We start from the raw sequence: 12,125 nt of genomic DNA, 5'->3' as shown, positions 1-12,125 counted from the left end.
TTCCTACTTCAGTTTATTTACCATCCTAACATGACCCCCCCCCCCCCCCCCCCCCCCCGAAATGCTTTACCACGCAAGCATCATAGCATGTATGCGTCACCCTGAATGGGCTTTGATTAATGCAACATTGCTAGCCAAGCGTGCCCATTTATCTGAACATGGGTACAGCAGAGAACATTGGCAGAGCTTATAACTGGAGCAGGGACCTATTGGCTTTGCCAATGCTTGCTTAAGCAAATTCATTTAGTAGTGTTTCTGTACGTTTAAACAGAAGAGATCTGCTGGAAAGCGTTCTTTGTATGTGCGGGCCCTGTACTTCAAGAAGTTGACTGGACATGGAATCGAACTGAGTGAGAAGACCCTTTTTGCACCATCTACCAATTGTTGAAATCTATGTACCTTGTTGTGGAAAATAATTTCCTCAGAAAAAATGGTCTTATTCAGGCACAGGGTCACAAACACTCGGAACAATGTGCAACATTTTCACCAAAAGCAAAGGCAAAATGAGAGTGAATGTAGTTCTATCCCGTATCCCGAACTCATTCTGTTTGTAGCTTTTTGCAGATTACTCCGAGGTCCTTATAGCTCAGTCTTTGCTCATGTGCACATTCTTAATAACTAATACCTCAGATCAGTACAGCCAAGTGAGCTTAATGCGGCAGGCATGCGACACACAAATCTCAGTATTTCCATCTACAGCTGAACCATTTGTTAGTAGCTCAATTCATATATGTATGCATCTTTTAATCAATCTTGAAATCCATGGTTGCTTATTCTCGGCATCAAAAAAAATAAAAGTATCACCGAAAAAAGCACTTAACTATGAGCCACGTCATTACTAGTACTCACAATGCTTCGGTTGCAATGCCTTTTCCCCAGAGTCTTTTTGTAATTATATTTATATTAAAGCACTTCACATTCCAAAAAGAATCATGATTTGTATTGCCTCTTCTCGGAAGAGGTCATTTGTCATTGTACAAAGGAAAACTTAACGTCTATGTCTGAGAAGAACATGAAGACAGTGATAATCAAATGACACGTTCAAGACTGTTTAAAGTGAATAGTTCAAAGCGAACACAGGGTGATGAAATTAAAAACGATTCTCCTCAGATGAACATTCAATTGACAAAAAAAGCAGACATGAAATTAAAGCTAGGAAATAGCAAATGGCCCTCACAGGCGAGAACAACTATGTAAAGTAATGAATTTATACAACTTGCATGCCTTTTGAGTGTCTCAAAAGCAAGTAAATCACGAGTAACTCAGCTAGTCAAGAATCACCTGAAACAGAAGATGCTGATGGAAACGCGATGGACACAATAATTCTAATTAAAAAGCAGTTTTAGATAAGATGCACTTTCTACACTTTGGTCTAAAGCAAAAAAATACACCAGACACATAAGAAGGCAGTGCTGCCTTAAGACATGAGCAAGCTGGGCAGTTACCCGGGGGCCCACAAGCATAGGGGGGAGGAGAGGTATGCTAATTTATGCACAGACCATAATTTAACCAAGGGCGGCGCCTCCGCAGTTTGTTTGTATAGGCGGGGCCCAGTGCACTGCTTTGCCCGGGGTCCTGTAATGCTGTTAAAACGGCCCTGGAAGAAGGTCTAGATATGCAAGATTACAAGCCAAAAGGGGCTGCCACATCAGACAGTACACCAGAACTGGTGGGGAGTGTGTGAGGAAAATCAAAAATCAGTACTGCATAAGATCAAAACTATTAAAAGAAAATGCTACAGCAGAATAAAAAGCCTCATTAAGAACTTTTGTCCAGGAACCTATTTTGACTAAGCAGAGACTTGCATTGACCCGATTAAATTTACAGGACAAATGAAGCCTCACAAATATTTCAAAGAGAATCAAAAGTAGGAGGTCCCAGTAATATAACAAAGCACCTACAAACCTGACAATTGCATCTTAAAGAACTAAAACTGCGATCGATTGAACGAAAAGCAACAACAATCAGACATAACAGTCTAGATTTAAAAACATACGATTTGAAAACCTAAACTTGGACCAAGAAATATATGATCATGCAGAAATGATCAACGTTTTGTCCAAAGTTAGTCAGGCTGTGGCCATAACGTTAAAACAAAATACCTTATTACGAAAAAATTACAAACGCAGAGAAGAAAGGAAGTCTATGAAAATGGAAACAATGTAATAAAGGAAAGAGATCAGAGAAATGCAGAATAAGAGGTCAACACCATAATCAGTAAACCCGTAGACAAATTAATTACATCACCGAGGCGGGACTTTTGTAGCATCGAATGTGGCATTTCGAGAAAATGCAGGATAATATACGGAGAAAAGTTTAGCATTATTTGTAAACAGGCTTATTAATCAATTGAAAAGCATTAATTTGGAATCTCAATTTGCTTTATCCTGGTAACGTCTATTAATCAGCAAGTCAGAATTGAATTGTATAAATTGTTCCTTATCACAAACAGGTGAAACAGAAGAATGTTGATAAGAATATTAGAAATCAGTGGAAGTTCCTGTTATGCACACCGTTTCAGTTTATTGTTGCTTTGACTGGTTTTCTCACTTTACTATGCTCATACCGTACAGTGCTGTAGAAACATAGAAGAACCATGTTAATTGTCAGAAGAAAAATAGTCTCACAGGCGCAGTGCTTTTGATTGCAAGAACCTGCGTCAACTTAATACATTCACCATGGCTCACTTGCTACTAAAGAACAAGTTACTTATCTTTGGTACTGCTCTTTCTGGAAGAGACTATCTAAACACACCTTCCTCTCCTTTTGAACACTTCCCCAACTGGATCAAGAACATCTTTAGCAAGATCTCAGCGTGCCTGCAGGTGGCGCTGGTGGCTCGAGTTGATGTTTTTCTGAGCCAGATGTGACATGCGCAGGCTTATATAGGCACCACCCATACACGCAAGCCAATCAGATTAGATTAGTTTCTTAGAGTGTGGTGGAGCAAAGAACGATGGACGTGTGATGTTCTCCCCAACATGAAACAGAGTCACTACCTTCAGGAGAAAGGAAGCTCTAGTACGCAGGACCAGGTTGTCCACATAGAATATGTTCTAAGGCAGGATAACTGAAACAGCGGGTAACTCGCTTACTTGTCTCGCTGTAATTGTGAAAAGAAAGACTGTCTTGAGAGTAAGGATCCTAAAAGCACAACTATGGAGACACTCAAAAGGCACACAAGGAATGTGAGGGCCAAATTTAAGGCCCATTGAGGTATAACAAACAAGGAGAAGGAAACTTATGTTGCAACCCTTTGAGGAAACACATAACAGGAGGGCTGGCCAGCTAACAGTAAAAAGGCAGAGAGAACTAACAGGTACCCTTTAACAATGCCCAAAGCCTGGCCTTGCTTGGCTAGCGATAGCACAAACAACAAAACTCTGACCAACTCCATTGCAAGCTGCCCAATCTGCCCAATCTGCACCACACAACAAACTTATCCCAATGGCAGACACATACAGATATTCTTTAGGGACGTCTGGTTGTGAAGATGACATCAGCAACTTCAAAAGGAAGGTTCAAAGCACTCAACTGTTGCTGCTCAATCTCCAAGCATGGAGGTGGAGGTTGCACGTGTATGGGTGCCGGACCTAGCTCTGCTGCTGCAACAGGAGACTCAAATAGGCAGTCTAATCAGTAGACAGATGCTCATGCCCAGGATACCAAACTCTACGCGCCCAGTCTAGAGCCACTAGGATGTCTTTTGGCCAGTTGATCCTGATGTTCTTCAGAACTCAGAGCTGGAGAGGAGTACAGGAGTCCCGAGTTCTACTCTATGCAGAACACGTCTCCAAGCGGGTGATGCTTTGAAAACTCCAACACGCAAAAGTGCTGACATTGTTCATTCTCAGTGGTGTCGAAAAGATGGAGCTAGTGTTCTCCCCATTTGCAGAACACACTCTGCGTCACTTCAAGATATAACTGCCAGTCATAATCAGCAAGACGTCTGTGGCTTGAAGGTGATGTCTCATCAGAAAAAATCTTAACTGTTTAGCCTTGATGAGAGACAAAGCCTTCAGGCACAGGGTTCACAACCCCAACCCACCCTGCTTGCCGCAGTACCACATGGCTGTGGTTTTGTCAGTGATCACCTACACAAGCTTCCTTTTGATGGAGAACAGGTAGGCTTTCAATGCCAAGCTGATGGCTTAGCTCCAGAAGTTTGGATTGAGCTGCCTCTGATCTCCACCTCTCCAAGATGCCCTACCAAAAACAGAAGCAAAGTATTGGTCACCACTGTGAGTTCTGGAATGGGTAAGGAGGGGTCTGCTGCGGACATAATCACAATCCCGCAGCCACCACAGCAGATCATTGGCAGTCTCCACTGAAATCTGGACCAGATTAGAAAGATCCCCCTAGTGCTGTGCCCACTGGGACTTCTGATCCCGCTGCAGAGCCTGCATGTGTCATCTGGCATTCTTGACCAGCAGGATGCAGGAGGCCATCAGTCACAGCAGCCCCAGAGTCACCCTCACTGAGATCCAGGACATTAGTTGAAACATATGGATCATATCCCAAATAGTAAGGACTTTTTTCTCTGACGTATAGGCGTGAAACCCCACCATGTCCCAGAATGGATCAAGTGAGGGGAAGAGTATGAAAAGGAATGCCTGTGGGTCTGCAGGCCGGGGATGGAAAAGTGGCATCCTGTAGATCCAGCACTATCATCCAGCCTCCAAGGTCGAGGGCAGACCAGACCTAGGCCAAGATGATCATCTTGAACTTATCTTCTTTCAGAAAGGCATTGAGGGGGAAAAGGTCTTATATGGGACATAGGCTCCCATCCTTTTTCGGCACCATGAAGTAGCAGGAATACCAACCACGAACGACTACTGGCACCAGTCCCCTATCACTATGGCTCCTTTGGCCAAAAAAGTCTGTGCTTCTCACTACGAGAGTGACGCACAAGTTACTAGTTGTGTAACAATATATCTGTAAGAGACATTAGTTAGTGATAGATTCCTTACCTTAGAATATCCCCAGGCGTCAGACTGGATCCGGAATCTTTTGTGTAGCAATACCCCTGCGCGTCGGTAGGCGTCGTCCGCGGCTCCACGTCCGTCGTCGGCGCCGGAATGACGCCGCCGGAGTACTTAGACGCCGCCCTCGCGCGCTCACGTCAGTTCTTATACACAGCTTTTCCGCACCAGATACGCAGAGCCATGATAGAACCAATACTGATGCCATGAAACTAGGGCCCTGAAAGGGGATGACCTTAACCCTAGATATCGGTTCGCAGAACGGGGAAGATGGGTGGGTCGGTAGGGAATCTATCACTAACTAATGTCTCTTACAGATACATTGTTACACAAGTAGTAACTTGTGCATCTGAAAGAGACACGTTAGTGATAGATTCCTTACCTTAGAATAGATACCCCAGCAATACCAACCCCGGTGGTGGGTCTGCGAACCAATAATCACACCAGAAAGTCCTGGAGGACGGAACGGCCAAAGAAGCCATCCATCCGGACTTGGCTGTCCAGGCAGTAGTGTCTTGCGAACGTGTGCAGCGAGGCCCACGTGGCTGCCTGACAAATGTCCTGCAAGGGGACTCCTCGGCCCAGGGCAGTAGTAGTCGCCGTGGCCCGAGTGGAGTGGGCCCTCAGCCCAACAGGAGGTTCCTTCTTAGCCAAAGAGTAACACGCTTGGATGCACAACACGATCCACAGAGAGATGGTCCGCTTGTGCACCGCCCATCCATTCTTAGCGCCCACGTAACCAACAAAGAGTTGGTCATCCACCAGGAACTGGCATGTGCGAGCCAGATAGTAAGAGAGCGCACGTTTTGGGTCCAGACGGTGGAGCCTCTCTTCCTCTTTCGAGGGATGCGGAAGCGGACAGAAGGTGGGCAAAGTGATGGACTGCCCGATGTGGAAGGTTGTGACTACCTTGGGCAGGAAAGAGGGTTTGGTACGCAACACAATCTTGTCCGGATGGACAGAAAGGAATGGAGGTTTAGAGGAAAGAGCCTGGAGCTCACTCACTCTCCTAGCAGAGGTGATGAGAACCAGGAAAGCAGTCTTAATTGTAAGAAGACGGAGAGGACAGTTATGAAGCGGCTCAAAGGGAGCGCACATCAAGTCATTTAGAACCAGGTTCAAGTCCCACTGGGGCATCACAAAAGGAACAGGAGGGAACATATGAGTGATGCCCTTTAAGAATCTGTTTACAATGGGGGACTTGAACAAAGAAGGCTGATCAGGTAGCCTCAGGAAGGCTGAAAGGGCAGAAAGGTAGCCCTTGATAGTGCCCAGAGCAGAGCCCTGCTGGGCAAGAGAAAGAAGGAAGAGGAGAACCTCAGAAAGAGAGGCATTGAGAGGATCCACAGCCTTTGCTGTGCACCATGCCACAAATCTGTTCCACCTGCAGTCGTATACCAACTTTGTGGCGGGACGCCTGGCTGCCAGAATGACATTACAGACTTCAGGAGGCAAGTCAAATGGCCTCAACTGTCGCCGCTCAATCTCCAAGCATGGAGGTGGAGACTGGACAGGTTCGGGTGGAGGACCGTCCCCTGCTGCTGCGACAGAAGGTCCTGGTGAAGAGGCAGACGAATCAGGGGATCGACTGACATACTGAGTAGCTCGGGATACCAGTACCTTCGCGCCCAGTCCGGAGCCACAAGGATGACTTGGACCCGGTCGCGCTTGATTTTCTTCAGCACTCTGGGCAGAAGTGGTGTAGGCGGAAGGCGTACAACAGACCGCAATTCCACTCGCGACGAGAAGCATCCCCGAGCGAGTGCCGCCTTGGAAATTCCAAAGCGCAGAACTGATGACATTGTGCGTTCTCTTCGGTGGCGAATAGATCTAACCAAGGCTCTCTCCACTGCAGAAAGAGGCTTTGCGCCACGTCCGAGTTCAGACGCCATTCGTGATCCATCATGCACCTTCGGCTGAGCTCGTCTGCCCTGGCGTTCAGAGAACCTGTCAGGTGTTGAACCACCAGGGTCACGTCCTGATGTTCCAGCCACTGCCAGAGGCGCAGAGCCTCCTGGCAGAGGGTCCACGACCCCACCCCGCCCTGTTTGTTGCAGTACCACATGGCGGTGGTGTTGTCCATGAACACCTGCACTACACTCCCCCGGACAGAGGGGAGGAATGCTTTCAGTGCTAGACGAATCGCCCGCAGCTCCAGAAGGTTGATATGGAGCCGGGACACCGCCGGAGACCAGAGGCCTCTGATCTTCGCCTCTCCCATGTGGCCTCCCCAGCCCTGGATGGACGCGTCCGTCACATCTACGTGCTCCGGTTGGGGAAGGGAGAGGGATCTGCCGCTGACCCAATCGCACTCTCAGAATTTCTTAATTTGTTGCTCAAGTCAGGTAATAAGTTAGAAACAAATTTGTCCACACACAACCTCTGACCTCCCTCTGTACCCATATCTTGACCACTATGGTCGATGAATGCCTCCTCAAATCTCGTAAAGAAATCAGAGACACTCTCGTCCTTCTTCTGTTTGCAAGCAGACAGTTTGTCCCAATTTACCTTCATAGCTGGCATAAGCGTTTTCATAAGAGTTATTATTCTCTGAGGCAGAGCCGTAATTAATTGATCAGGCTTGGCCCCACCAACTTGCAAAGCGTCAGCAGCCCGCAATGCATTCCAATCACCGCCTAATTCTCCCGCATGGTCTTCCTGACGAATCTTTGCCCATACCGGTTGCGGTACGACGTTGCCAAACCGCATATCGATATCAGCAAGATTCATTATCGTAGCATCCACGAGCTGCGATAATTCTTTATAATACCCTGCAGGATTTTTGCGAGGGTCAGGCAAAGATTGCTTCACCTGCAAAACTTCCGATCGTTTCCAAGGAAGATGGATCCACACTCTCTGAAAATGTGGCAGGATCGGCGGAGCAGCACCAGGGTTACCTGGCATATACACTGGAGGAACTTCGCGCATGGGATACTGACCAGGCGCGTCTAGTGGTCCCTCAATGTCTTCCGCAAACAATGCTCGAGGCATTATAGAGGGGCGAAGAGATAACAACTGTTCGACAGCCCGCCGAACATTGCTACCCACCATTATTCCGCTCGCAAACTGGAGCTGGAGATTAGTGAGAGCAGTCTGTACATCATCAGATGCGTCCGCCGATATTAAGTCACGTAAATGCTTACACATCTCGTCAAACACGTACCTTTGTGTCGGTACATTGAATTGGCAAAACGTATCAAGCACAGCACGTGGAGGATTTCTAAGGGGGTATTTCATTCAACCCATCGCCATGTTATACAACGCAGCACGTTCCCGATTACCGGGAAGCTGACTACGTCTTTGAGGACCGTCCGAACCAGCGGACTCAAGAATAGGTCCAAGAGAATTAAAGAAATTAGCAGCAACAGAGGGGGTACGACGTCGAACAGATGGAGAAGAATAACATAGGGGATTAACAAGAGAAGAATCGGGAACAGAAGAAACAGCAGGAGTAAGTAGAACAGGAGCAGCAGCAGGAGTATGAGGAAGTACAAGCGGAGGAGCAGTAGGAACAGAAGTAGGCAAAGGAGCAGGAACAGTCGGAAGAACGGGTACAGGTTGAGGAACAGGTACAGGGGGAACCACAGGAGCTTTGGTACCCTGTGCGTACGGAGGTGGTGATTTCAGAAGATAGGACAGTAAAGGGTCCTCAACTGATTCCTCCTTCTTATCCGACTCCGTTGGCAAAGCGGGGTAACATTTGTCTATAGACATACGCTGAAGCCTATTGAAAACTTCCTTTTCCTTTTCCTCCTTATCTCGCTGAAACTGTTCTGCTTTCTTTACTATAGTAGCAACTCCATCTCTCTGATTATGTTTTGTCTGTCTGATTTCTTTCTGTTTGGCTTCTTTGCGCCATAACCGAAAGGCATCAAACATGGCCGGCCTTGATTTTTTCTTTAACAATTTAGCCTCAAGGTTATCCAAAATCGGGGTCTCGAAACTACCATGAGGTGGCCAACTAAGGACACCATCCTTTTTGGTATAGCGAATCCAATATTCATTAAAGGTAATCGGACCTAACCCGTGCTTGCTATATAATTCATAAGTTGGAGTTCCAACCGGAGGTATCGGACACGAGTCCTCCAGTCGGGAATCCGCACCACAACGACCAAAACAACTGAACAAAGTACTACGGCCAGGCATCTTGCACACCAGCCGAGTTTCACAAACTTCAAGGGTTATAGGATTTACAAAGTCCCTGCAAAGAACAAAAACCCTCGGTTTTTGGCGACTGCAGACGTCAAATATCACTACAAAGAACCAAGTACTAAGAACCACAAATGCAATGGAACCATGCAACAACTAAGCACCCACAACTAAGGACTATGGGAGCGACCCAAAAATACTTAACTCAAAGATCGATGGCGTCACCAGGAAGGCCCGTCAATCGTCTCGCTGTACCAAGGTCTACGCCAGGCGCCAAAACAGGTCTACAGTCAGGGCAGCAGTCCGTCGCAGCCGTCAGGAGGCGGGAATCTTCGCGGGAAAAGTCGTCGGGCCACTTGTTTCGACAACAGGATCGATGAAGCGGGGTGCACCTTCCCTCGGAGATTTCACACGAAGTTCCTCACGATCGTCGGGCTTGGACCGGTACCACTGATGCAGCCCCACGTTGGGGGCCAACTGAAGGACTGGGTTTTTCCAAGACCCAGCGGTGCCAGGGGACAACACCTGAAACCTTCGTGGGTAACCTGTTCCGGCGTACAAATGACAGAGACACAGGACACTTCCTTCGGCGTCAAAGATTCGAGGTTTATTACTGCAGGGAACACAGAAGTCACGAGAAGTACATAACAGTAAAAACCCATCTTCCCACCATTAGTACATTCCAATCGGCAGTAAACAGATCGAAGAAGGAACAGAAACAGGTGTAGAGGAAGGCAGAAACAGTGGGGAGATCGGAAAGGGTGTAAAAGGGGTGGTATCGGGAAACACGAGCTGCAGGCATCAAAGGGACGCGCCTAATGAGATGCACGGCTAAGATAATAGACCGGCACGGCAAGATGAGCCTCGAGCGGGGCCATCTGCCTTACAGTGCCGTTCCCTTTATCATAAAGACACTTTCAAAGGAAACGTGTCTTCCGCAAGAGTCTTGGGAATCCCAGGGTCGCGAAGCGAACAGCGTCCGTTCGCTGGCTACTTGAGGGCAAGAAACAAAATGGATGTCGTATCTAAGATGGAACCCGTGGGCACAGACGTAGAAACCCACGAAACAAACGAACGGTTTAGGTTAGCACAGCGAAAACGTGTACATCCACTAAACTCGTCATTTGCGGTTCATAGATACCAGACTCGACCATATTCGTACGAGTCGGAAACACCACATACGATTGTCACGGAACCTCAATATCCCGGACCCGCTGTTCGGGAGGATAAACCCGAAACTGCGCCGAGTCGAGGACCGCTCCGATGAAGAGGAGCTTCTGAGAGGGGCACAGGTGTGACTTCGGCACATTGATGGAAAACCCCAGCTGGTGCAGGAGGTCCGCCGTAGTCTGGAAGTGGCTGACAACAGTCTGGGGCGAGCCCGCCTTCAACAACCAGTCGTCGAGGTAGGGGAAGACTGAAACCCCTAACCTGCGCAGATGAGCTGCGACCACCGCCATCACTTTTGTGAACACCCGTGGGGTGCTGGTAGGGCCGAAGGGGAGCACAGTAAACAAAGTGCTCGTGGCCTACCGTGAACCGCAGGTAGCGCCGGTGGGCCGGCAGGACTGGGATGTGGAAATAAGCGTCCTGCAAGTCCAACGCTACCATCCAGTCTCCTGGGTCCAGGGAAGCTAAGACCTGAGCCAATGTCAGCATTTTGAACTTCTCCTTTTGGAGGAAGTCGTTGACGTTCCGTAGGTCCAAGATATGGCGCAGGCCCCTTTGCCCTTCTTGGGTATAAGAAAGTAGTGGGAGTAACAACCACACCCTACTTTCGGCCCAGGAACGCGCTCAATGGCCCCCTTGGTCAAGAGGTCCGTAACTTCTTCTTGCAGAATTTGCAAATGATCCCCCCGACACACGGTGGTATTGCGGTGGCATGGCTGGAGGGGTCGTCTCAAAGGGGAGGGAGTAGCCCCTTCTGACAATTTGCAGCACCCACATCTCCGACGTGACAGTGTGCCAGTGGAAGTGGTGATGGCGAACCCATCCCCCCACTGGCGTCACATGGGCCTGAAAGCACGGACTAGGAGGGTTTTGAGGCGGATGCTGCAGGTGAAGGTGTGGACTGGCCTCGCCGTTGTCCCCGACCACCGCCACAGCGGTTTCCACTGCCGCCACCGCGCTGTGTATTAGTCTGCGGTGCGCGGCTGGCAGCACGTGTGGGAGAGCCCCTTCCTTGGCCACGAAAGGAGCGAAAGGCACCCGTATGCTGGCGTGGGGCCGAGAGGCCCAATGACTTGGCCGTAGACCTGGAGTCCTTAAAACGGTCAAGCGCATGGTCTGCCTTGTCGCCAAAGAGGCGACGGCCATCAAACGGCATGTCCAGAAGGGTGGCCTGGACATCAGCCGAAAAGTTGGCAGTCCTCAACCAGGCGTGGCGTCGAACTGCCACCGTCGTTGCCATCGCTCTGCCCAGTGAGTCTGTGGTATCCAGCCCACACCGGATGGAATAGCGTGCCGCATCTCGACCCTCCGCAAGGGCTTGGACGAGTTTAGTCCGGACCTCCTCCGGACATTGTGGCAGCACATCCGCGACCGAGTCCCACAGAGTGTGGGTGTAGTGGCCCAAGAGGCATGCTGTATTGACTGACCGCAGTCCTAAACTCAGGGACAAGAACACCTTCTTACCAAATTGTTCGTACCTCTTGGATTCCCGATCGAGCGGAGCCGTCAGGAATGCGGTCTGGGAAGCAGAGGCCTGGATAACCAGGCTCTCGGGGGTGGGGTGGGTGGACAAGAAGCAAGGGTCGCCCGAAGCCGGGCGGTAGCATCTGGCCACATTCCGATCTACAGGCTGACCTGTAGCGGGCTTGGACCAAGTGCCCAAAAGAACGTCACACAAGGCCTCATTAAACGGCAGTAGAAGCTCAGCCGAGCTTGCCTGCGGTTTAAGGACCTCAGTGAGGAGGTTAGTCCTCACGGCCGCGACGGGGAGCTCCAGGCCCAATGCCCTGGCTGCCCACGTCAACACTACACTGTAGGCACCCC

This window comes from Lissotriton vulgaris, chromosome 12 (genome assembly GCF_964263255.1).
Source record: "Lissotriton vulgaris chromosome 12, aLisVul1.2, whole genome shotgun sequence".
NCBI lineage: Eukaryota > Metazoa > Chordata > Amphibia > Caudata > Salamandridae > Lissotriton > Lissotriton vulgaris.
The sequence above is the reverse complement of the archived record's forward strand: the minus strand, read 5'-3'. Positions refer to the sequence as shown.